General features: G+C 43.0%; 1 protein-coding gene across 4 annotated transcripts in view; it reads right to left on the bottom strand.

Moving 5' to 3' along the window:
• Positions 1–9,175, bottom strand: part of WDTC1 (WD and tetratricopeptide repeats 1) — a 60,831-nt gene extending 51,656 nt beyond the window's left edge. Inside the window, exon 1 of one of the 4 annotated variants that reach the window (XM_043909389.1) lies at positions 8,749–9,175. The gene's annotated coding sequence lies outside the window, so the exon portion shown is untranslated. The remainder of the gene's footprint in view (positions 1–8,748) is intronic. The other 3 variants (XM_043909387.1, XM_043909390.1, XM_043909388.1) reach the window with 3 other exon arrangements.
• Positions 9,176–25,803: the final 16,628 nt, after the last annotated feature.

Below are 25,803 nucleotides of genomic sequence, written 5' to 3'. Positions count from 1 at the left end.
TGTTCAGAAATAGTCAATTCTACAGAGTAAAGAATTTACAGACATAAAATGATATGAATAAAATATTGAAATTGGCAAAAGGAAGTTACGTGTGTGTGTGTGTGTGTGTGATTAAACACTAAAAAAGTGTTTAATTCAAGAGAATTTCTATCTCTGGTGCAGTATGCGAATTACATAATATTCAGTTCTGTTGAGGGGTAAAAAGACCAAACTAAGTGACTTCAAGAATCCATAAAGTAACAATTTCAGTATCTACTTTGCCAGGTACGGTGCTAGACTAAGAGCACACAATGTAGTCAAAGTTACTTAAGTATCAAAGGCACCCAGGCCATAATCAGAGCTCCAAAGAGAGACTGAAGAAGGCTAACTTTAACTTAGTCAAATGATCAAAATGAATAGCTAGGACAGTAAGTTCAGAAGGAACATGGAATAATAAATTAAATCTTATTTATACTCATTTATTCACACATCTAAACATATAACAGTAGAGCTAGACAGACTCCTGGGAAATCACTAATGAAGAATGAAGAGTTTAACAGTCGACAAGCAACTTTTTTTGGGCTGCGCCACACGGCTTGTGGGAACTTAGCTCTCCAACCAGAGACTGAACTGAGGCCATCACAGTGAAAGGGCTGAGTCCTAACCACCAGGGAACTCCCAGACAACAAGAAACTTTTAATGTATCTTCTTCATCCTAAGGATAGCACAGTTAATAAATAAATTCTGATTTTCACACTTAAAGCTCTCATAACATTGAGGGCTAATTTGCTGGCAGAACATGAAAGTTCAAGAAAACGTTCTCCAGCTAGAATACAAAGGTTTAGGAATGGTATTTACTTGTAATTTAAGATACTACAGGCAAACTCCAGCTGATATTCAATGGAAAAGAGGAAGAAAGAAGCCAGTTTTTGAGAATCAGGAATATGAGAAATATAGAAACACCTAAGGCACAGAGGAAAACATTATAAAGAAAACGTGAGCTTCTACGTAGATGTTGTATCTTCCAAAAGGTATTCTGTTCCTGGAACTCTAAAACATCTAGAACTTAACACCATCACTTCCACAAACTTTTAATTTAGGCTACTGGGATACTTTCTTCAATGGGCCTATGTCTGTTACAGTTAAAGGAAGCTAATAAAATTCAGTTTGGAGGACTTAAATGCATACTTCACAACGCAAGTGTTAGTCCCTCAGTCATGTCTGACTCTGTGCAACCCCATGGACTGTAGCCCACCAGGCTCCTCTGTCCATGGGATTCTCCAGGCAAGAATACTGGAGTGGGTTGCCATTTCCTTCTCCAGGGTCATAATGCAAAGGGTACCAGTAACATAACAGCTTAAGGTTAACAAACCCTAGAACAAAGTACACCTGGAGAAGCTTACTCATCTGGAACCAAGGATTAAATGGTAATATGCAAACATGAGGAACCACCCATTTTGGGTGTGCCTTAGTCCTTGTTTGGGCTCTGGTTAATGTAGCAGAAAGAGAAGCAGACTTAAAATACATAGGCACCCGGGCCTGAATTTCAGCCTCTGGTTGGGCAAGTGACTTAATCTCTCCGAGTTTCAATTTGCTCACTTGTAAAAGAGGGATGCTAACCTACTTCAATGGATCATTGTGAGGAATAAATGATGAAGTATGTATGAAAGTGCAAAATATATACCTGGATCACAGTAGGGGCTTAATAGATGGTTAATTGAAGGCTTAGTTGGACACGACTGAAGTGACAGCAGCAGCAGCAGTAGTGAAATGAAAGTCGCTCAGTTGTGTCCGACTCTTTGTGACCCCATGGACATTCTTCAGGCTAGAATACTGGAGTGGGTAGCTGTTCCATTCTCCAGGGGATCTTCCCAAGCCAGGGATCAAACCCAGGTCTCCCACGTTGCAGGCAGATTCTTTACCAGCTGAGCCACAAGGGAAGCCCAAGAATATTCGAGTGGGTAGCCTATCCCTGCTCCAGAGGATCTTCCCCACCCAGGAATCGAACCGGGCTCTCCTGCACTGCAGGCAGATTCTTTACCAACTGAGCTATGAGGGAATAGATGGCAGCCAAACCTAAATTCTAAGACCGGACAACTCCTGTTATCTATGCTCAGTGACACGGTTACAACATTTCTTCCACATTTCCTTCCCTACTAGAGAGACAAAGCTGACACTGAGGATTCCATTGTGTGTGGTATGGTGCGGCATAGAGAACAGGATGTCTTTATCACCTCTGCTAGCTTTGAAATACAAGATCAGGAGAAAAAAAGTGACTTTGTTGAAAACAAAAAAATTCCATACAAAACTTGTGTAAGAATGCAAATAGTAACATTATTTACAATAGCTAAAAGGTAGAAACAACCAAAATGTCCATCAACTGATGAATGGATAAACAAAATGTGGCTTATGCATACAACGGAATGTTATTTGGTCATAAAAAGGAATAAAGTATTGATTCACGCTGTAACATGGATGAAAACTTGAACACATTATGCTAAGGGAAAGAAGCCAGTCCCAAAATGCCACATATTGTGTGAATTCATTTATATGAAATCTCAAGAATAGAAAAAGCTATAGAGACAGAAAGTAGATTAGTGGTTGTCTAGGGTTGAGAAAGAAGATGGGGTGATTGGGGGTGGGCAGTGATAGCTAAAGGGTATGGTTTTCTTTTTGGGGGGGGGATGACGAAAATGTTCCAGAATTAGATGGTTATACAACTGTGACTATATCAAAAAGTGAAGAACTGCACACATTAAAATCTTGGGTTTTATGGTAAGTAAATTATATCTCAGCTGTAAAGGAGGATAAGTCCCCAAACCCTTTCTTCGGTTCTCTACCTCAAAACCACAATTTAAGAAAATTTAGTTCTCACCCTTTCCTTCATTTGTCCCCTAACTTGAATAGCAGTTATTTATGTGGCTTCTTTTCCTTAACAGACTGAAAACATCCTGAGGGCCAACTCTATCTATCTGATTCATCTACTGACTCCTCCTGGGTCTCCCAAGGAGTGATGTGGGCTTAGCAGGTGCCAATATATTAAAACTTGCTGAATGAATAACAGCATGACTGCCCTGCATACAAACATTATACCTATCACAATGCTTCTGTTCATGCTTTTATTTGAACTTCACAATATCTTGAGAGGAAGCTGGAAAGTTCCTATGATCCCCTTTTAACAAGGGCGAACTGAAGCCCACTGCTATGTGGTACTGAGGATTAGGGTCTTGTGCTCCAGGCCAAGACCTGCCTATAACTGGCTATGTAACTCGGTGAGTATGGCATTTCATTCCCTCAGCCTATTTACCCATCTGTAAAATGAGAGGTAGACTGAGATGCACTGCAAAATTCGTTCCAATTCCATTATCCCAGGACACACTGCTAGGAAGCAGTAGAGTGGAGATCAAACCCACATCATCTGTATTCTCTTTCCTCTGGACTTGCTGCCTCCTACTGCAGGGAGGTGCCCCCAGCTGAGTGACAACTGACCGACCTCCCTGTCAACATCCTGAATTATGCAAAAAGATATATGCAAGTTTCCTCTCTATTTGCAATGGTTTTCCTACTGGAGCAATCCTATGGGGGGAAAAAAAAGCACTTCCAATGCATAAAGGTAATCTGAACTAAAATAATAAAATAAAAAGTTGGCTGTGGAGTCCAACAGACTTCAGGTTCAAATTCCAGTTCTGCCACTTACTTTCTCTGTGACAGTATTTCTAAACCTCAGTTTCCTAATCTATAAAACAGAGATTATAAAGCCCACCTTCATAGAGTGATGAGGAATGGGAGGAACCACATATGTAAAATGCCTGACACTAAGTCTGTAAATAGTATTTATTGGGCATTCTAAGCACTTTACAAGTACTATCTGACAGACCTCTCCTCATAACAGCCCTATGAGATGGGTACTACTATAATTCTCATTTTATAGATGAAGGACTGAGGCATGGAGAAGTTAACTTGCCCAAAGTTACAGTAATTAAATGAAGAGTCAAACTAGGTAGTTTATCTCCAGAACCCAGGCTGCTGACCACTAAAAAAGAATTACTTCTACTATCTTTATTTAGAGCACATCCAAGCAGTCTTTGCCAAAAGAAACTCTGTCTCTTATCATTTCTTAGGGTTAAGCTAAGGCATCAAAATCACCTTGACTCTGCTGGTCTCAAACACAAACTTAAAGGTTGCATTTCAGGGTCATGGACTAAGTTGGCACAAGAACATCTGAGAAAGGTGTGGATGGCAGGACAAGTCCATCAGCCAAGCATCATCGGAAAAGTTCTTTGCCATCTTTGAGGCTCCTGGCTTAAACGATTCTGTATGGGGCTGACTGAAGCATTCTCTGGGAAAGGCCATCCTAAGAAATGCTCCACTTTGTGGGAGCACTGGATGAAACTCACCTTGATGTCTTCTCTGTCTGTAGAGTTCTCTATCGCCATCCGAGTTTTGTAAAAGAATTTCCTGTTCTCAGAGCTTTGCTTTTCAATGACCACACTAATTTATCTGTGATGTCACAGGGCCACAATTATCTTAAGGTAGTGGAAGGGAACAGAAACAGAAATGGGAGAGTATTCTGATAACGTTATCCTTTCTCACTGAATTCAAGAGCATCCAGTCTTGCATTTCACCTTTAACTTGCATCGTCCCAAATCCTGCCACAACTCAACGTACCTCTCATAGGGAAGACCTTTAAGTTTCACCCTCTAATTTCACTCCTAGTAGAATCAAGGAAAACTAAGTCAATCAATTTGGAAAGGTTTCCTTTTTGATTCAATTGCAGTTGTGTTACATCCAGATGTCCAGCTCAAGAGGGAACCGGAAGAGCCACTGGCACCCTTAATCAGGCCTCAACTGATGAAGCTCTCAGACCAGAAACGCCTGACTCCCATTCTGAGAAAGGCTCTCTAAAAGGTTTACAAATAAGCACAGTTTTATGTTTTCCGAAAATAAAATCTGGAGGTTATGAACAAGGACAAAATTTTACCAAGGTCCTGATCCTAACACTGCCTCCAAAGAGCTTGTAGACAGCTACCTGGGCAAGGACTGATCCTCCTCTGCCCCCTTCCCCAAGAAAATGGGGTTAATACCTCCCCAGATGGCTACAGGGAGGATTAAGGGTTATTATTCTTTGCATCCAGCTCTGTCACAGCTCTAGCAGTTATGACCTTGTTCATTCTAAAATAAGACATTAAATATAAAGATGCAGCAGTGATCCCTGAGTCTGACTCTACAACAGGGTGAGAATTTCCTTTCCACACGGCCTCCAACACTGCCTCCTATACCCCAACCTGTTGGCTGAATCCTCCTCTTATTCAGGCCTCAAGTTTTTAAGGTATTAGTCACTAATGCCACAAAGCCCTTTGTGGAGTCAGCAGCTATTACTAATAGCACCAAGAATGAACCCCAGAACTACTCTCAGGGTTTCTGACAGGCCTGAATTCACCCTGAAGAAACCAAAGTCCCTTCACCCCCAAACCCAGGCCCTTGATGGGCAATAGATGAGATCTAATGAAAAGCAAATATTACATCAGTGAGTCCTCACAAACCCACTGTAAAGTAGCTGGTCATTTCACAGATCAGAAAAGCATAGCTCAGAGAGAACATGTGATTTACTCTAGGACACGCATCTAAGAAGGGGCACACACAGGATCAGTATCAGCCCTACCATTACTCCCTGTGTAACCTCCAGCATATCTGTCAACTTTCTGGATCCTCAGTTTCCTCACCTGTAGAGTGGGAATAGTGATAATACTTATCACTAGGACTAAATGAAATATTGGAGGAAAAGTGTCCAGCAAGTGCCAGGCACAAAATATTCAATACATATTAGTTTTTTATGGATCAAAACAGTAGGAATTTTATATAATTTTCATATATTAAGTTTAAAATACTAAGAAAAAAACCTTCTCCAATTAACTACATAAGTATGAACTCCTCTACCATATCTTTGATAAAAAGTGGCAAAGCCTCTGCTTGAATACTGCCAATAATGGGTAACTCACTCCTTCACAAGGCAGCCCATTTTGTTTTTAGAAAGCCAAATTCTCTCCTGTCACGCCAACATCTACCCTCTTGGGATTTTCATCCTCTGATCTTAGTGCTGCATTCCAGATTCACACAGAGAAAAGTCCAGGTCCCTTTCCAAGGACAGTTCTTCAAGTATATGTCCCCCAGACTCTTAGCTCTGGTCCCTTCAGCTCCTGATCAAGTGTCACAGTCCCCGAGGAGAGAGAGCTGGATCTGAATTCTGATCCTTTCACTTACTAGCTGTGTGGCCTTAAGCAAGTTATTTTGCCTCTCTGAACCAGTATCTTCATATGTATGCCAGGAAAAATGATTTTTGCCTCACCGGGTAGTCATGAAGGTTAAATTAGATAAAGTAAGAACACTACTGAGCATAGAGTCTGACATATACCAGGCCCTCAATAAATGTCAGTCACTTTTTAGGATGTATTCCAATTAGCAAATATCCCTCACAGTAAATGAGCCAGAATTAAATGTAACACAAGGGACTGGTTTCTGATGGGAACTATCAAGGCTTGGGTTTTTGAAGAGCTTATTTCTTATTATACAGCTGAGAAGAAAGCAAAGCCCAAGAGTTATATGGGTTTGGCAGCCCAAAGATGTGGTGGAGAATCTGGAAAGGTGACGATGAAAGAAGAAAGGAAACAGAATGGATTATTAAACCAGTCGCCCAAAAGAAAAGGTATCACCACACTATGTGCTGTCTATGACTCCCTCTCTGAGACCCAGGACTGCACATGCAGTCTATATTCCTTAATTCAAAAGAGAGAAGAAAAATAATTAAAGAATAATTAAAGTTACAGTTCTGGATCGTCCCAGCAGTTAGCCTCTCCAGAGCTACAGATGTTTAGCAGGGGGCTTCTTCAGTTGTAACCTGCCAGATTCTGAAGCCCAGGTGTGTGAAAATATCCTTCACAGGATGTCCCATGAGTTCTTTCCAGCTAGGAAAGCAGTTTGACAACTTTAAAACTCAAAACTGGCAAATCGTCAATGATACCATCACCACAAGCATTACACATATTCTCTTTCCTTCAGTGACCCCAACGGAAGGAATCTCAGGCACAAATATAAATTGCTGTTCAGTTATTCCTCAGAGTTGACCCCAAGCACTGCTTCTACAAACGGAAATGTGACTTGAACACAAGTGCCCCCAAACAGATCAAAAGAGGGAAGGATCGCTAGACTCCAGAACTGAAGCAGTGTGATCGCAAACTATGGCAGAAAAGGTTGTTTTCCCACCTACCAATGAAGCACAACAGCTTACAGTGAAGAAATTCATTGTCAGTCTTAAGACTCGGCCCAGGGAGGGGGAATCGGGATGGGGAATACATGTAACTCCATGCTGATTCATGTCAATGTATGACAAAACCCACTGCAATGTTATGAAGTAATTAGCCTCCAACTAATAAAAATAAATGAAAAAAAAAAAAAAAAAAAAAGACTGGACCCAAAGAAGCCCTTCTAGTTACTCCTTGGCATGTGATAGAGGATCTGGTTATTACTATACTCAACAGCCAAGACTCAATTCAACCTCTTTAAAAACAGAAGAATTACAAAGAAGAAGCCAGAATTCAAACCAAAATAGCCTTAAGTAGTTCCTTCAACTTAGGAAGAAAGACTAGCCACTCAAGAAGGACTGCAAGATACAGGAAAGTTGAGTGAGGCCACTGGGCATACCTGTGCCCTAGGTGGGGATTTCATAATGCCTCTGAGTCAGGAGGTGACCTCAGAATAGTTTTCTCAAAACTGTTTCAGGCTTTATTAAAAGTGATGACTTAACTGCCACTTTGCCCTAACCACCTACCCATCTTTAGGAAGAATGGGGAAGCTACAGCCACCCTACCAGGCTTTTAAACTCACTAACTTGAGAAGAAAACTTTAAAGTTGCTCTACCAGTTAAAGAAAGTCATAGAAGAAAAGGCCTTTGGGCGAAATAGTCAAATTAGGTTGTTAGACATGAGTCGTAAGTCCCTATATCTCTTTTCTAGAGACCCTGGTAGCACACCTGCAGAGGAGAGCCAGAGGGCACTGAGCAAATTCAACCTGGCTGGCAAGGGGGCGTCTCACTGCAGCTTTCAGCAACGAGTATTGGAACCTGCTGGGTCGCAGTCTCTCTCCTACTCCACACTTCCTACTTGCCCTTTGAAGTGGGTACTGAATAGCCAGTTCCCAAGTAAAGGCCCTTTTGTACGGGCGCTACAGTCGCCTGGTGGAAACACCTCGGCAGAGTTCAGTTTGGTGCCAGGATGGGCCACTGAAGGCATCTGCGGCTGCCAGAAGCCTGGACTGGACACGGGGACAGACACAGAGAGAGAGAGAGAGAAACTAAGAGAGAGCAGGAGGTCAGGTCAACGTTGCCCTCACGGCACTTCCACCTGCCCCCTTCTTCCTGAGACCCGGGCCAGATCAGATGTCAAACAAAAACTCCGCAAAAAAGTCCCGTGATGGGACGACTTCCATCTCTCCCTCTGCTGAGGCTTCCCGAACTCCCAAAGCCTCCCCCCCGCCCCCCACGTCCCAGCCAGCCCTCCGTCCCCACCTCGCCCCCGGCCCACTCTGCCCCCCGCCCCGGCGAGGCCTGCCCCTTCTCCGGACACCCAATGGGCCCCCCCAGGCGGACAGGCTCAGGCCCCCGGGCAGGCAGGGCTGGGGCCGGCCCAGAGCAGAGGCGGCCCGTGCGCCCAAGGCTGCCGGAGCCGGTCCTCGCCTCGGCGCCAGGGGAGAGCAGGGGGCGGCGGCTACCCGTACCTGTCAGGCCTCTTCCTAGGACCGGTGGCGGCGCAACTTCAGGAGCCCATGTCCGTCCGGGGGGCCCGGCCCCTCTCCCCGGAGGGGGGGCGCGGATCCCGGGGAGGGGGCTGGGGAACCCGGGCTGCTCTAGCCCCTTCCCATGCTCCCCGCCCGGCGCCTGGCCGGGGCCGGACAGCGCCTCCGCCCGCCCCTGCGCACCGCCTCACACCCGCGCTCACACACACACTCACACTCCCTCGCGCGCTCTCACACACGCACTCCCCTCCCTCCTCCTCTGTTTATCTCCTCCAGCTGTCTGGGGACCCAGGAGAAGCCCAGCACCGCGCCTGCGCCACGCAGTCTCCGCCCCCGCCCCGCGCTTCACAGCCAGCGGCTACGCTACGGAGACAGCGCCCGGCAGTTTCCAGAATGGCGATCAGGGCCCCCCCTCCTCCCCGCCCCGACACCCTCCACTCCCCGCGCCCGGTCAACGTCTGCTGCCGGCGGCGCCCACTAACCTGCTAGTGGGGGAGCCCCGCACAGGCGCGGCCAATCCGCTTCGCCGCTTGCCAGACCGGCAGCCAGTGGGCGGGCGGAAAAGCTGGGCTAGGCCCTGGGGCATCCTGGGAGTAGTAGTTTTTCTCCGTCGAAGAACTCCCGCAGCGCGGGCTCACCCCGCCCAGTTGCCATTAGTTACCCGGACGCGCCTTCTACCCTATATCCACGTAAAATGCTCCCTGCTGTCGCTTTTGGGACACTCCCCTCACCCATTGCCCCCAGAGCCCGACACAACCTCCTAAGAGCCTTCTCAAGACTTCCTCAGAGCCCCTTAATCGCGGGACCCCTGAAGGCTGGGGCCCCAGGTCCTCCCCCAGAGCCAAGTCTCAGCTCACTCCATCCTATTCTTGGGGGCTGCTGAAGCGGCACATTCCTCACCGTTCTCTCCCCGCCTGAAGGAGGAGGATAAAAGGTAATCAGCCTACACCGGGTGGCCTGGAGGGGAGCCAGTCATACACACACTCTTGGAAACCCTCAGTCTGTTGGGAGAGACAAGATGCCTCTGAGATCGGTGGAAGTGCTGCTGGTTCCACCTCTGAGAGGCCGTTCCAGCCTTGTGGAGTCTAAGCCTAATGGAGGAGTCACTTCCTCTCTAAGGCAGTTCCCAAGGTCACAAGGGAGTCATCATGCCTAACTTCTGAAGGTAGAGACGGGGACCCACCCATGAGGAGCCTCCAGTCAGAAAAAGAAGACAAGGTCATCTTCTAAGAATGGAAACTTATCGCTCACCCATAGAGTGCCCTATGTCAGACAGTAACAATAATGTGCTTTTGCTGAGCATTTACTTACTATGTCAGCACTGTACTGAGTACAGTTCCTTGAAAAGCAAAAGTTAGTCGCACAGTCGTGTCCAACTCTTTGGGATCCCATGGACTGTAGCCCACCAGGTCCTCTGTCTGTGGAATTCCTCAGGCAACAGTACTGGAGTGGGTTGCCATTTCCTTCTCCAGGGGATCTTCCTGACCCAGCGATAGAACCTGGGTCTCCTGCGTTGCAGGCAGAATCTTTACCAACTGAGCTACTAAGGAAGATGCTATTCCTTAGATAGGTACTATTACTGTATCTGTTTTGCAGGAGAGGAAACTGAGGCATTAAAAAGTTAAAAGCAAGTTGCCCAGGGTCACATGGATGATAAGGAACCAATCTGAGAGTCTGAACTTTTGAACAGTACCTGTCCCTCCAGTGAGAACCAGGCAGCACTTGTCCTCAGGAAGAACTATATATATGTATTTAGCATTTATAGTGTTTGCCCCGTGTTTATCACTCTTCTGCTCATATTAAGAACTGAATTAGTCTGTGAGCTCCCTAAGTGCGATTTCTCCCCATTTGGAGGCATTAAAGCCTACCCTTGTAAATTCAGCTTTGTGCAATGCCTTTATCCTAAAAATGTTGTGGATCATTCCTCCTGATCTCTCTCTTATAGATAGATGTTTCACCAAATTTAAAAAATGATAGGGGAATTCCCTGGCAGTCCAGTGGTTAAGACTCTGTGCTTCCAATGCAAGGGGCATGGGTTCAGTCCCTGGTTGGGGAACTAAGATCCTGCATGCTGGATGGTGTGACTAAACTTCGAGACTGGGAGAAAGCTTTGAGATCACCTATGTAGAGCTCCCAAGGTGCAGGCTGAAACACTGGGTCAATTCAAGTGAATAATAGCTAACATTTATTGAACATTTACCATGGGAGATAAGTACTTGTCAGTGAATTAAGCAATACTGTCATGGATCATATAGCTAGTTGGAGTTAAGACCCAGCTTATTTGAGTCCAGAACCCCCATTTTAAACCCTGTTCTGTGCTGGCAAGATCACAGAGGGTCTTAGAAATACTGATAGAGAAGTATGGTTGATGTTTCTGTGACTCTCAGCACAGTATTTTGCAGAGAGCAGACATTCAGTAAATGTTTGTTGTCAGTTGTTTTGCTGTTAGGGAGTGGATGATAGCAAGAAGAATATTAATAATAGCTACATCTATTATTTATTATTTTCTATCAGGAGCTCACTTGTTCTCTCACGCACTCTTTTTCTTTTCTACATCTATGAATATATATGTATATATGACAGGTTTATATATTGCATATGTACACACATATACATATATGTATGCATGTCCACATATACATGTGTACACATGTATAGATACATATATACGCATATACATAGGTATGCATATATATACACATATATACATACATATATACATGTATCTTTGTATACACACATGTATACATTCACACACACCCTAACTCATTTGATCTTCACATTATGAGGTAGGTATTATTCTTACTCTCGTTTTACGTAGAAGAAACAGAGACTAACAGGGGAGTTCAGTTCAGAATGAGACCCCTCCCAGCCATAGGTGTTTTCAGATCAATTTAACTTTCTAACCACTAGAGTTGGGCTACTTTGGGAGGTTTGGAGCTCTCTGTCTTTAGTAGTATTCATGTATAGGATATATTATATAGTCATCTGTCCAGGATACTCTAGAATTACTTTATTGTATAGATATTTAATTATATGACCAATTCTAATATTTTCTGATTTGACTTTTGGAAGTATGCAAAGATTACTCAAATATGGTTTGTGGTAGTGAATGCAGCTTCTTTTCCTCTTCTAAAAACATCAGATGATGCCCCAGCTGACCAGCTCTATAGTGGTAGTCACTGACACCACTATTTTCATGTCCTGATTGGACTCTGGGACAAAAGGGGATATATTCAACCTGAAATTAAAGATGCTCATTAAAGTATTAAAGATGCTCATTGTTTGCAACCCAGCAATGCAACTTCTGGCATTTTTTTTTTTTACAAATTTAGAAAGAACACCACCTTTTCCCCCCACAACTCGAGACATATCAGATCTGACCAGGGACTGAATCTGCATCCCCTACATTGGAAACACGGAGTCTTAACCACCAGTGACTGTGCGTTCACTTGTACTGGCTCTTTGCAACCCTATAGACTGTAACCCACCAGGCTCCTCTCTCTGTAGGGTTTTCCAGGCAAGAATACTTGAGTGGGTTGCCATTTCCTCTTGCAGGGGATCTTCCAGACCCAGGGGTCAAACCCGTGTCTCCAGCATTGCAGGTGGATTTTTTACTGCTGAGCCATCAGGGGCTTCCCAGGTGTGTCAGTGGTAAAGAATCTGCCTGCCAGTGCAGGAGAAGCAAGTTCAATCCCTGATCATGAAGTACTATACAACCAATTCAATGATTCACATCCTATCAAGATAGAGAAGTCTTAAAAGCATAATAATGAGTGGAAAAAAGGAAGTTGAAAAAGATCCATTCAGTATGATATTAATGTAAAACGTAACACAGAAATACCACATATTATAGATGCTTACATATGAAATAAAAGTACAAAAAGTTAAATGGGAAAAACACACAGCAATTTGGGGAAAGTGGTTACCTCTGAGGAAAAGGAAGAAAACCGAGATGAACATGGGGTTTGGTTATGCATGCCACGTCATTTCAGTCGTGTCCGACTCTTTGCGACCCTGTGAATTATAGCCTGCCAGGCTCCTCTGTCCATGGGATTCTCTAGGCAAGAATATTCCAGTGAGTTACCATTCCCTCCTTCAGGAGTACAGGGGATCAAACCTGAGTCTCTTGTGCCTCCTGTATTGGCAGATGGGTTGTTTACCACTACTGTTGCCTGGGAAGCTGGGTTTTAGCTATAGTGCTAACTTATTTCTTAAAAAAAGAGGTCAGTAGTAAACATAGCAAAATATTAAACATCACTTTTATCTTAGTGGTTATATTTTTACCTATATTTTTCTGAATGTTTGAAATAGTTTGTAATTAAATATATATTTTTTAATGTACTCCCCATCAGGGGCTTCCCCTGGTGGCTCAGATGGTAAAAAATCTGCCTGCAATGCAGGAGACCCGGGTTTGACCCCTGGGTCTGGAAGATCCCCTGGAAGAGGAAATGGCAACCCCTAGGTCGCTGTGAGAAAATTTGAGACCCACTGATTTCGGTTAGTCCTTTCATTTTACAGAAGAGAAAACTGTGATCTAAAACAGTCTGGTGATTTGCCTAAAGTCACAGAACCTCAAGGGCCCAAACTGTCCACTCCAGTCCAACTGGTCCATCAAGAGTATCCCAACTCATCTTGAGGACACTTCACCTTTGTTCAAGTTATTCACTCCACTTGGAAGCTTCCTCCTGCTCCCATTTATCTTACTGATCTTCTGTTCCTTCTCTAAAATCCTGCTTAGAGAAACCAATAAAGAATTAGCCAATCTCATGCCACAGATTTGGGTCTGAATCTTAGAGTCAACTGAGCCCTAATCTGCTTTCCTGCTTGGCATCCTCAGCTTTCTGCTCAGCCCTTCCCAGGTGAGCAATTCTTCCTCCCACCGGGCAGCACATTTCCTTGTTTGCGTTATGCTGATCACTAGAAAGTTCTTATTTGTAATGAAGTTCTTACTTCCACTTATTTGTTTCAACTCTGTTCTCTGTGGCAACGTTGATTTTGTGTATTAAGTGAGGTGATATTTACATAAACTGTAAAGTCTTGTGTCAATTTGATTAGGAGTGATAGTCAAAATGATCCCTTTTTCTCCTAAAAACCTTCAGGGACTTCCCTGATGGTCCAGTGACTAAGACGCCTGATTCCAATGCAGTGGGCCTGGGTTTGATCCCTGATCTGGGAATTAGGTCCCACATGCCACAACTCTAAAGGTCCTACATGCCCCAGTGAAGATCAAAGATCCCTTGAGCAGCAACTAAGAACTGGTCCAGGCAATTAAGTATTTTTTATAAAAAGCTTTAGATAATGAATACGACTCTCATGTCCCCACTGAGTCTTCTCTTTCCTAAATGAATTATCTTCATTTCTTTTTAATCCAGCCAAAGAAGGGGCAGAGATTGCCACTGATGGGAACGTTCAAGAGAATATCTCAAAGAATTATATGGTCGGAATTCCCTGATGGCCCAGTGGTTAGGACTCCATGATTTTACTGCTGAGGCCTGTGTGAGCTGAGTGGCACAACGGAAAAAAAAAAAAAGAATCCTAGATCATTTCCAAATGAAGCATTCCAGAAATGTCTACCCAAAGATGGCCCCGTTAGAATAATTGGCAGGTTAACTGAGACTGTTAGAAGATTAATTGAGATGGTTTTCAGTGGCAAATAATAAATAACCTGACCAGTAGTGGCTTTAACACTTGAGATTGTTTTCACGCTTAACAAGAAGTCCTGAGGTAGGTGATGGTTGTAATTAGTCCAGCTGTTCAACATGATTTGTTTCTATTTTTTCTGCTCCAACACTCAGTTTTAATTTTTCAGTGTAATAAAATGGCTGCTGCAGCACCAAGCATCATATCTATGTTCAAGGCAAGAAGAACAGGGGAAAAGGAAACAGCTGTCTTTTGTTGGAAAGCAAAAGCTTTTTAGAAGCCCCCAACAGATTTCTGCTTATATCTTACTTGTTGGAACTATGTCTTAGAACTAGCTACAAGGTAGATTTGGAAAAGTCCAGAAAGCAATTATTTAGCATCCCAAGAGGAGGCAAAGGAACAGAGATTAATAAATGGATTTGGGGGCTAGCCAGCCAGGAGTATCCGCTGTAGAATCTTCCAAGGTGATAGACTTGGGCAGAACTCAGAGTCCAGGAGACAAGCCCAGTTCTTTACAGTTAGACTCCTGGTGGTATCAGGATTCCTGGTATCAATCAAATTTAGGGCAATGACTTTTGCTAATCAAACTCACAATAGATAGATCAAATAGAATTCCAGTGTTTTCAGGGCTTCCCTGGTGGCCCAGTAGTTAAGAATCCACCTGCCAATGCAGGAGACCTGGGTTTGATCCTGGATTCTGGAAGATCCCACATGCCGCAGAGCAACTAAGCCCATGTGCCCCAACTACTAAGCCTGTGCTCGAGAGCATGGGAGCCACAACTACTGAGCCCAAGTGCTGCAACTGCTGAAGCTTGACAGCCCCAGAGCCTGTGCTCTATGACAAAAGAAACCACCACGCTGAGAAGCCTGTACATCACAACTAGAGAGTAGCCCCTAATCTCCGCAGCTAGAGAAAAGCCCAAGCAGCAATGAAGACCCAGTACAACCTAAAATAAATAAAGAATCTGCTTGCCAATGCAGGGGACACAGGTTTGACCCTTATGCTTCGAGGCAACTAAGCCCAGGCTCCACAACTGCTGAGTCTGTGCTCTAGAGCCTACAAGCCACAACTACTGAAGCCTGCACACCTAGAGTCCATGCTCTGCAACAAGAGAAGCTGCCTCAATGAGAAGCCCTCGAACCACAGCTAGAGAAAGCCCTTGAACAGCAATAAAGACCCAGCGCAGCCAAAACTAAATTTTTTAAAAAAGAGTGGGGGACTTCCCTGGTGGTCTAGTGGCTAAGACTCTGTGCTCCCAATGCAGGTGGCCTGGGTTCGATCTCTTGTCGGGGAACTAGATCTTGCATGTCACAAATAAGACCTGGTGCAACTAAATAAATATTTTTTAAAAAAAGAAAGAATTCCAGTGTTTTCATATGTAATGAGAAGTAGTCGTTAGCCTTGCAGACATAGAACCCAGAAATAGATCTTCACAAATATAGTTAACTGGCCATTGACAAAGAGGTAAAGATTATTCAATGGAGTAAAAGTAATCTTTTCAATAAATATTTCTTGAATTATTGGACATCCACATACCAAAAAGACAGAGAATCTAGATACTGCTCTTGTATCTTTCATAAATATTAACTTATAATGGAAATATTAACTTAAGTGTGAAACTATAAAACTTCTAGAAAATAAAAAAAGAGAAAAGTTAAATGGCCCTGAGTCGGGTGATGAATTTTCAGGTCCACGAAAGAAAAAACTGGTAACCCGGACTTCATTAAAATGAAAACCATCTGCTCTACAAAAGAGGCACTTAAGAGGCACCTGTCATGTAATGGACTTGTATTCAAAGCATATGAAGATCTCTTAAAAATCAACAATAAGAAAACAACCCAATTTAAAAATGGACAAAGTTCTGGGTATTTCACCAAAGAAGATACCTAGGTATCAAATAAGCATATGAAAAGATGCTCAACATCAGATGTCATTTGATAAAAACAACTTACCTATTAGAATGGCTATAATTAAAAAAACTAACGATACCAAATGCTGGTAAGGATGTGGATGGAGCAACAGTAAATTTCATTCATTGTTGATGGGAATATAAAATGGCACAGCCACTTTGGAAGACAGCCTGGTGGTTTCCTACAAAGCCAAACTAAGTCTTGCATGTATGTGTGCTAAGTCAATTCAGTCGTGTCCTACTCTTTGCGACCCTAAGTAGTCTGCCAGACTCCTTTGTTCATGGATTCTCTAGGCAAGAACACTAGAGTGGGTGGCCACGCCCTCCTCCAGGGGATCTTTCCGACCCAGGGATCAAACCAGTGTCTCTTAAGTCGCCGTCATTGGCAGATGGGTTCTTTACCACTAGTGCCATCTGGGAAGCCCTAGACTGAGTCTTACCACATCAGACGTCATTTGATAAATGCAACTTACCTATTAGAATGGCTAATAGGTATTCACCCAAATGGGGTGGCTCAGATGGTAAAGAATCTGCCTGCAATACAGGAGACCCAAGTTCAATCCCTGGGTTGGGAAGATCCCCTGGAGAAGGGAATGGTTAACCACTCCAGTATTCTTGCATGGAGAATTCCTTGGACAGAGGAACCTGGAGAGCTACAGTCTATGGGGTCAACAAGAGTCGGACATGACTGAGCAACTAACACACACACACACTCACCCAAAATGAGTTGAAAACTTATGTCCACACAGAAACCTGCACACAGATATTTATAGCAATTTAATTCATAACTGCCAAGAGCTGAAAGTAACCAAGATGTTTTTCTAAAGATGAGTGTATAAAAAGCTGTGGTAAATCCATACAATCAGTGATAAAGGAAATGAACTATTAATTTACAAAAAGACATGAAGGAAACTTAAATGCAGACTACTGAGTGAAAGAAGCCAGGCTACTTATGATATGATTCCAACTATATGATATGCTAGAAGAGGCAAAACTACAGCTACAGTAAAAAGATCAGTGGTTAGCAGGGGATTTAAAGAGGAAGGAAGAAGGGAGGAAGGAAATAGGACTTTTAGAGCAGTGAAACTATTCTATATGATACTGTAAAAGTGAATATATGACATTATGTATTTATCAAAATGCCTATTGCTATACAACACAAAAAATGAAGCTTATGTAAAAACTATGGACTGTAAAAAAAAAAGAAAAACAACTATGCACCATATTTAATGTATCAATATTGTCTCAATTATAACAAATATGCTACACTAAAGAAAGATATTAATATTAAGTGACTGGAGGTGATGGAAAGGGAGTATATGGGCCTTTCTACTATGTGCTCAATTTTCTATAAACCTAAAACTGCTCTAAAAAATAAGTAATACTTATTCAAAACTAATACCAGTGAGGCACTTCCCTGGTGGTCCAGTGGTCAAGAATTTGCCTTGCAATGCAGAGGATGTGCTTGGGGGCCTGTGCCACAACTAGAGAGTCCTTGGGCCACAATGCAAGATCCTATAAAATGCAACTAAGATCCAGCACAGCTAAATAAACAATAAAATATTTTAAAACTACGATAACAATGAAATACCTCCAGGCAGAAGTTTCTTTCTTTTTTTTCAAAATTGCATTTTAATGCTGACAAAGACGGGGAAGGACAGGCAAACTCACATATCGCCCGAATTAAACAGCAGTCTACAAAGCAGGAGAAGATATTTGCAATATATACAAATGAGAAAGGCTTGTGTTCTGAATATATAAAGAATTACTATAAACCAATTAGAAAAGGACAGACCACCTTTACAATAGGTAAGATAAAAATAGACAAAATGACTGAAGAGATGCCTACTGAGAAAAAACTCACATGACCATTAAACATGAGAAGGTGCTAAACCTCATGTATCAGGGAAATGCAAATTAAAACTTCATGAGCTTGATTCCTCTTAAATCCTTTTGGAATAAATTCCTGAACTTGCCCCTATTCAGAATCAGCCAGGAGCAGGAGGACATGGAGACAAAGCTGTGGCTGGACTGTGCCTGAAAACTTTAACTTCCCTTTACAATTTTACGTAGAAGAGGCCCAGGAGGAGCTCATGTTCCGTCCGCCTGGAGGCCAGCCTGCACCGCATCGAGGCGCACAGGCAGACCACCCCATCCAGCTGGAGAGGGGCATCGCCGCCACAGGCCTGATGCACATCTTTGTCATCAAGTCGTCTGAGTTGAGGCAGTGGCTGTTCCACGGAACTGGAGCCCTGAGAGCTGGGCCCCGCAAAGCTGGCCCGAGACCTCGCGATCCTGTGGCTGGTGCGGAGCCAGCCCTTGACTGGCCACCCCTGGTCATCGTGCTGGACCCACTGGGCTGGTTTTTGTCCAACAGGAGAGGGAGGACCACCTCTCTTAGGCCTTCTCAGGCTTGCCCCTACCAAATGTTTGGTTTTAGATGTCTTTAGACTTTGCTTGGAGAAGGAAATGGCAACCCACTCCAGTACTCTTGCCTGGAGAATCCCAGGGACGGAGGAGCCTGGTGGGCTGCCGTCTATGGGGTTGCACAGGGTCGGACACAACTGAAGTGACTTAGCAGCAGCAGCAGCAGCAGATTTTGCTTTATCAGGAAGAAGATTTTCTCTTCCCTGGGCAGTTAAGAGGTGAGGGGAAGTTTTGGCTTATGCATTAGTGAGAAGGGCACTAATATCTAGTGATACAAGGTTGAATTTGTGGCCCAGTCTTGTCCCTCTCTGTGGCTCAGCTGGTAAAGAATCTGCCTGCAATGCGGGAGACCTGGGTTTGATCCCTGGGTTGGGAAGATCCCCTGGAGAAGGGAAAGGCTACTCACTCCAGTATTCTGGCTTGGAGAATTCCATGGACAGTATAGTCCATGGGGTCACAAAGATCGGACAGGACTGAGCGACTTTCACTTTCACTTGTCCCTCAAAAGCCTTCTAGGCACATGTCTGAGAGACATGTAAGTCTTCTGGGTGTAAGACAGTGGTCTACAGCAAAGATCCTATAAAATAAATGACCTCCCCAAATCCCTAAGACCAAAAAAACTTCATCAAATCTCACTACTCACCCTTAAAATGGTTAAATTTAAACTACTGATGTTAGCAATTATTTTTTTTCTTTTGGCCAAGCCAAGGCTTGCAGGATCTTACTTCCTGACTGGAAATCGCAAAACAGGGATCAAACCCTTGCTCCCTGTAGTGCAAGTGTGAGGTCCTCAGGGAATTCTTGATGTTACCAAGTTTTGGTGATAGGGTGAATCAACTGGACAGCTTATTCATTATTGGTATGAATGTAAAATGTACAACCATTTTGGAAATTGATTTTGAAAATATCCATTAAAGCTGAATGCATACTAATATCCTCCACTCTATGTGGATCGTGAACATATGAGCATAATTTATGCACAAGAATATTTATAACAGGTGACAGAATCATAACCGAAAAATGGAAACAACCCAAATGGTCATCAATAGTAAAATGTATGTATTCATACAGTAGAATAGTATTGATATATAGCAAGGAGAAGGAGCAAACCACTGTCACAAGCAACAACCTAGATGAAGCTCATGAACATAACACTGTAGAAAGAAGCTCAGCGTGCAGTAAAATCCCACTTAAAATTTATTCAGATTAACATATCTAGATCTAGCTCATTTAATAGCTATATCAGTTCAGTTCAGTTCAGTCGCTCAGTCGTGGTCCAACTCTTTGCAAACCCATGAATCGCAGCACGCCAGGCCTCCCTGTCCATCACCAACTCCCGGAATCTACTCAAATCCATGTCCATTGAGTCGGTGATGCCATCCAGCTATCTCATCCTCTGTCGTCCCCTTCTCCTCCTGCCCCCAATCCTTCCCAGCATTAGGATCTTTTCCAATGAGTCAACTCTTCGCATTAGCGTGGCCAAAGTATTGGAGTTTCAGCTTCAACATCAGACCTTCCAGTGAACATCCAGGACTGATTTCCTTTAGGATGGACTGGTTGGATCTCCTTGCAGTCCAAGGGACTCTCAAGAGTCTTCTCCAACACCACAGTTCAAAAGCATCAATTCTTTGGCGCTCAGCTTTCTTCACTGTCCAACTCTCACATTCATACATGACTACTGGAAAAACCATAGCCTTGACAAGACGGACCTTTGTTGGCAAAGTAATGTCTCTGCTTTTAAATATGCTATCTAGGTTGGTCATAACTTTCCTTCCAAGTAGTAAGTGTCTTTTAATTTCATGGCTGCAGTCGCCCTCTGTAGTGATTTTGGAGCCCCAAAGAATAAAGTCTGACACTGTTTCCTGTTTCCTCATCTATTTCCCATGAAGTGATGGGACCAGATGCCATGATCTTAGTTTTCTGAATGTTGAGCTTTAAGCCAAATTTTTCACTCTCCTCTTTCACTTTCATCAAGAGGCTTTTTAGTTCCTCTTCACTTTCTGCCATAAGGGTGGTGTCGTCTGCGTATCCGAGGTTATTGATATTTCTCCCGGCAATCTTGATTCCAGCTTGTGCTTCTTCCAGCCCAGCATTTCTCATGATGTACTCTGCATGTAAGTTAAATAAGCAGGGTGACAACATACAACCTTGACGGACTCCTTTTCCTATTTGGAACCAGTCTGTTGTTCCATGTCCAGTTCTAACGTTGCTTCCTGGCCTGCATATAGGTTTCTAAAGAGACAGGTCAGGTGGTCTGGTATTCCCATCTCTTTAAGAATTTTATAGTTTGCCACTAAATAAAGAAACTATATTGTTGTTTAACCATTCCTATGTTGATAGGCATTTAGGGTATTTTCAGTATTTTTATCGCTTTTCAAAATTCTTTAAAAATGTTTTACTTTATATGGGCCTATAGTTGGTTTTCAATATTGTGTTAGTTTCAAGTATACAGCAAAGTGATTCAATTATACATACACATATATCTGTTCTTTTTCAAATTCTTTTCTCATCTGGTTTATTACAGAATATTGAGCAGACTTCTCTGTGCTATACAGTAGGTCCTTGTTGGTTATCAATTTTTAATGTAGTAATGTGTTTATGTCAATCCCAAACTCCCGATTTATCCCTCCCCTCACTTTTCCCCCTTATTAACCATAAGTTTGTTCTCTATGTTTGTGAGTCTATTTCTGTTTTGTAAATAAGTTCATTTGTATCATTTTTTTGATTCCACATATAGGCAATATCATGATATTTGTCTTTGTCTGACTTACTTTACGTAGCATGATAATCTCCAAGTCCGTCCATGTTGCTGCAAATGGCATTAATTCATTCTATTTAGTGGCTGAGTCTTCCATTGTATATTCGTATCACATGTTTCTATCATTTATTTAAATTGCTTCCATGCCTTGGCTATTGTAAACAGTGCTACATTGAATTTTGGGCTACATGTATCCTTTCAAAACATGTCCCCCCGCCCCCAGGAATGGGATTCTTTTCCTATTTTAAAGCAATGCCTCAGTGGATTGATATCATGCAACTTTCCAAACCAGATAATTTCTTGTGAGAAATATTACACATTTACATATTGATAAGTAAACAGATACATTTTTTGTTTCTAAGAAACATACATTTGATTTCAGAATTTCAGCTGATGGTCAACAGCACAAACAAAGGCCTGGCAGTAGGACAGAGTTTGGCAGACTGGCTCTAATTAGGAGACTATCTTGGCTACAGCCAAATTTCCCAGGGCATCAGTTTGGATAGGGAAGTTGAGGTAAAATGGGGAAAACTGGAAAGTCCATATGAGGAGTGTAGACTGTACCCTCACAGACATTGGAGAGTCTTTGAAAATTCTTGATCAAGGGAAATACACTCTGTTTTCAGAGATTCACTGAACACTCATACTGCATTAAGCATTGAACTGGATAGACATTAGGCTTACAAAAGCAAAAGGCATTGCCCTATTCACTCAAAATACAGTGAGAAAAGATAAATCTGTCTATGTTCAAAGCAATACATTTGATAAATTTGTAGAGGCTTATGCCCATGGACGGAGGGGCCTGGTGGGCTGCAGTCCATGGGGTCGCTAGGAGTCGGACACGACTGAGCGACTTCACTTTCACTTTTCACTTTCATGCATTGGAGAAGGAAATGGCAACCCACTCCAGTGTTCTTGCCTGGAGAATCCCAGGGACGGGGGAGCCTGGTGGGCTGCCGTCTATGGGGTCGCACAGAGTCGGACACGACTGAAGTGACTTAGCAGCAGCAGCAGCATGCAGAGTTTGCCGATAGGAAGGAGCAACCAATTCTGTTTTGTTGGGGGAGAGCCAAGGAGGGGTTCAAGGTGAGTCTGGAGTTTGACAGACAGAAAAATTAAGAGAAGACATGAAATGAAAAACTTTTGGGAGCTGATATTCGAGATGTGCCTGCCTCCAAGGTGAGGGACAGGATGCTCTGGGACGGAGAAGGGGAGGTTTACTTTTCATTTTATATCAGGTAGTACTTCTGAATTTTGCATATGCATGAGTAACTTGCCCAGAGTTCTACAGCAAGGTGGTGTAACTGCAAGTTAATGCTCTTAATCATTACACTATCTCCCAAATAATAATTCAGGTCCACTTGGAGAAGAGAACAGAGGTAGATGTCTGATGGATCAAGAGAACGAGACTCAAACAGAATCCTTAGAGAATTCCTTGGCAGTCCAGTGGTTAGAACTCTGCGCTTTCACTGCCAAGGGACTGAGTTTGAAGCATGGCAAATGAAAAAAAAAAAGAAAAGAAAAAAATCAAATAAACAAACACGAAACCAGAATTGTTAGTTTGAAACCTAGATCACTGACTGTAGTGCCAATGACTAAATGGGCATTCTGGGAAAGTCTATTGATTAAATAATGAGTGTGTTTTGGAAAGAGTTAGTTAGAAATTTGGCAGAAACATTTAAACAGATATCCTGTAGACCATTTCCCACGAACCTTTCAGAGGGTCTGTACATTCAAAAAAAAATCCATAATAGTTCGAAAAAGCTACCTGCTGGACTTCCCTGGTGGTACAGTGGATAAGAATTCACCTGCCAGTGCAGGGGACACGGGTTCGATCCCTGGTCCGGAAAGATTCCACATGCCACAGAGCAACTAAACCTGTGCACCACAACTACGGACCCCAAGCTTTAGGCCCCGTGAGCCGAAACCACGGAGCCATCTTGCCACAACTACTAAAGCCTGTGCGTCTAGAGCCCGTGTTCTGCAATGAGAAGCCTGCGCACGCCAACAAAGAGTAGCCCCCACTTGCCCCAATGACAGAAAGCCCATGTACACCAATGAAGACCCAGCTCAGTAAGAAAAAAAAAGTTACCTGCCTTTTCCACTGTGTATTCCTGTGATCTAAATTTTTCTCAGTATTTCATTTTCTAACATAGTAAATATCAATAGATAAAACCTACAAAACAAGAATTTTTCTAAGTTCTCAATAATTTTTAAGCATCACCAACTCAATGAACATGAGTTCAAGCAAACTCCAGGATATAGTGAAGGACAGAGAAGCCTGGCGTGCTGCAGTCCGTGGGCTCGAAAAGAGTCGGACACGGCTTAGCGACTGAACAACAAACAACTCCTAGGATCAAAAAGTTTGAGACCCTCTGTTGGTCAATGGCTTTCAAACTTTTTCAACAAAGTCTTTCAGAGGAAACTCCATTTTTCATCATGATCTGTATCGACATATATATGCAGCTGTGTAATTGAAAGTTTCACAAATTCTGGCTCACTATTTGGGATTCACTCAGTGTTTTCTGTCTTATTTTAAAAATTAAAATGCTGGTAACAGTTCACTAAGTTGATCTCATGACCCACTAACAGGTAACGATCTGCAACTTGAAAAGCATGTCTCATCATTTTAAGTAGAGAAGAAAGCTGGAGCATTAGGAGAAGTCCCTCTCAACATAACGTAGTGTACACTTAATACTTGTTGAGGAAATGAATAGAGCAAATGTATCATTCTTCAAGCTTCCGGTTCTCCAATTTTGTATCATTTGTATAAGGCAAAGTGTATCAAATAAGGAGGATTCCTTATTTCTTATTGCAAGGGTCAAATAAGAAAAATGTAGGTGAATTCTCTTTGTATATTGCAAAATACTACAGAGATAGCAGGGTTTGTTGTTATAAGAACTGATTGAAAGGTACAAAGACCAGTTGATTGAAGTGTACCAGTAGTTTTTAAAATCAGAAAACATAGATGTAACTCCTAGCTCCATCATTATTAACTCTGTGACATGGGTATTACTAATAATAACTAATATTTATTGAGTGCTTACTGTATGACTGGTATGGTGCTAAGCTTTATTAAATGTTTATATCACTTAAAACTTACCATGACTTTATTCTATAGGAGCTTTTTTTTTTTTTGGCTGCACCGCCTTGAGACTTGTGGGATCTTAGTTCCCTGACCAGGGATTGAACTCTGGCTGGTGACTGGAAGCAGTCCTAACCACTGGACTGCCAGGGAATTCCCAGTGGGCACTGTCTTATATTGTACTCATTTGACATAAACACATGGACACTGAGGCCTGGCGACTCTAGATAATTTACAAACAGATAATTTACAAACTTACTTAATATAGACTTTTTGTTTGCCCTTCCAGTGCTGTGGGCTTAGTTGCTCAGTCGTGTCCAACTCTGTGCGACCCCATGGATTGTAGCCCACCAGGCTCCTCTTTCCATTGGGATTCTCCAGACAAGAATACTGGAGTGGATTGCCATGTCCTCCTCCAGGGTATCTTCCCAACCCAAGGATTGAACCAATGTCTCCCGCATTGCAGGCGGATTCTTTACCATCTGAGTCACTGGGGAAGCCCTTCCGGTATCTAATGCTTTTTCTTCTTCGAAGAACACTAGATATTCCTCTGAGAACCGCCCCTCCTGCATATTTGGTCCAAGGTTTTGTGGCAACTCACTCCACCTCTTGGAGTTAGGGTTGCATTTGTAACTAAACTGACCCAAGTACTCCTTCTTGTGGGCCACAATGATTGGTTGAGGTGTGGTCATGTGACCTAAGCAGGACCAATAAGAACTAATAACGCGGCTTTCCCTATAGCAACGGCAAGGAGGTGTCTCTTCCCTTTGGCCTGGGACCTGTGAGCTCGGTCAGGTTCCTCTAACTCTGGAGCTGCTGTGGTCACCTTGCCAACGGTGGTTGAGAGGTCACCTGGGGATGAGTCAACCCAGGGTAGAGCTGAGATGTGGAGCGAGAGGGAGGAGTAAGGGAGGGAAGGAGAGAGAGACAGACAGAAGTAATGGTACACTTTGAGCCCCTGGATCCAGACTGAAGACAAGCAAACATCAATGAACTTTCGGTTACAAAAGCCAATACATTCCCTTTTATGCTTAAGTAAGTTGATTTAATTTAGCTGTTTAATAAATACTTATATAGTACTTACTAAATGCCAGGAATTCTTCTGCACACTTTACCAATATTCACTAATTTATTTTTCATAGAGAAGTAATATGGTTATTTTCATTTTTAAAATGAGAAAACTGAGGCAGAAGGGAGTTAAATAACTTGCCTGG

Source organism: Cervus elaphus, chromosome 8 (genome assembly GCF_910594005.1).
Source record: "Cervus elaphus chromosome 8, mCerEla1.1, whole genome shotgun sequence".
Classification (NCBI taxonomy): Eukaryota; Metazoa; Chordata; class Mammalia; order Artiodactyla; family Cervidae; genus Cervus; species Cervus elaphus.
The sequence above is the reverse complement of the archived record's forward strand: the minus strand, read 5'-3'. Positions and strand labels throughout refer to the sequence as shown.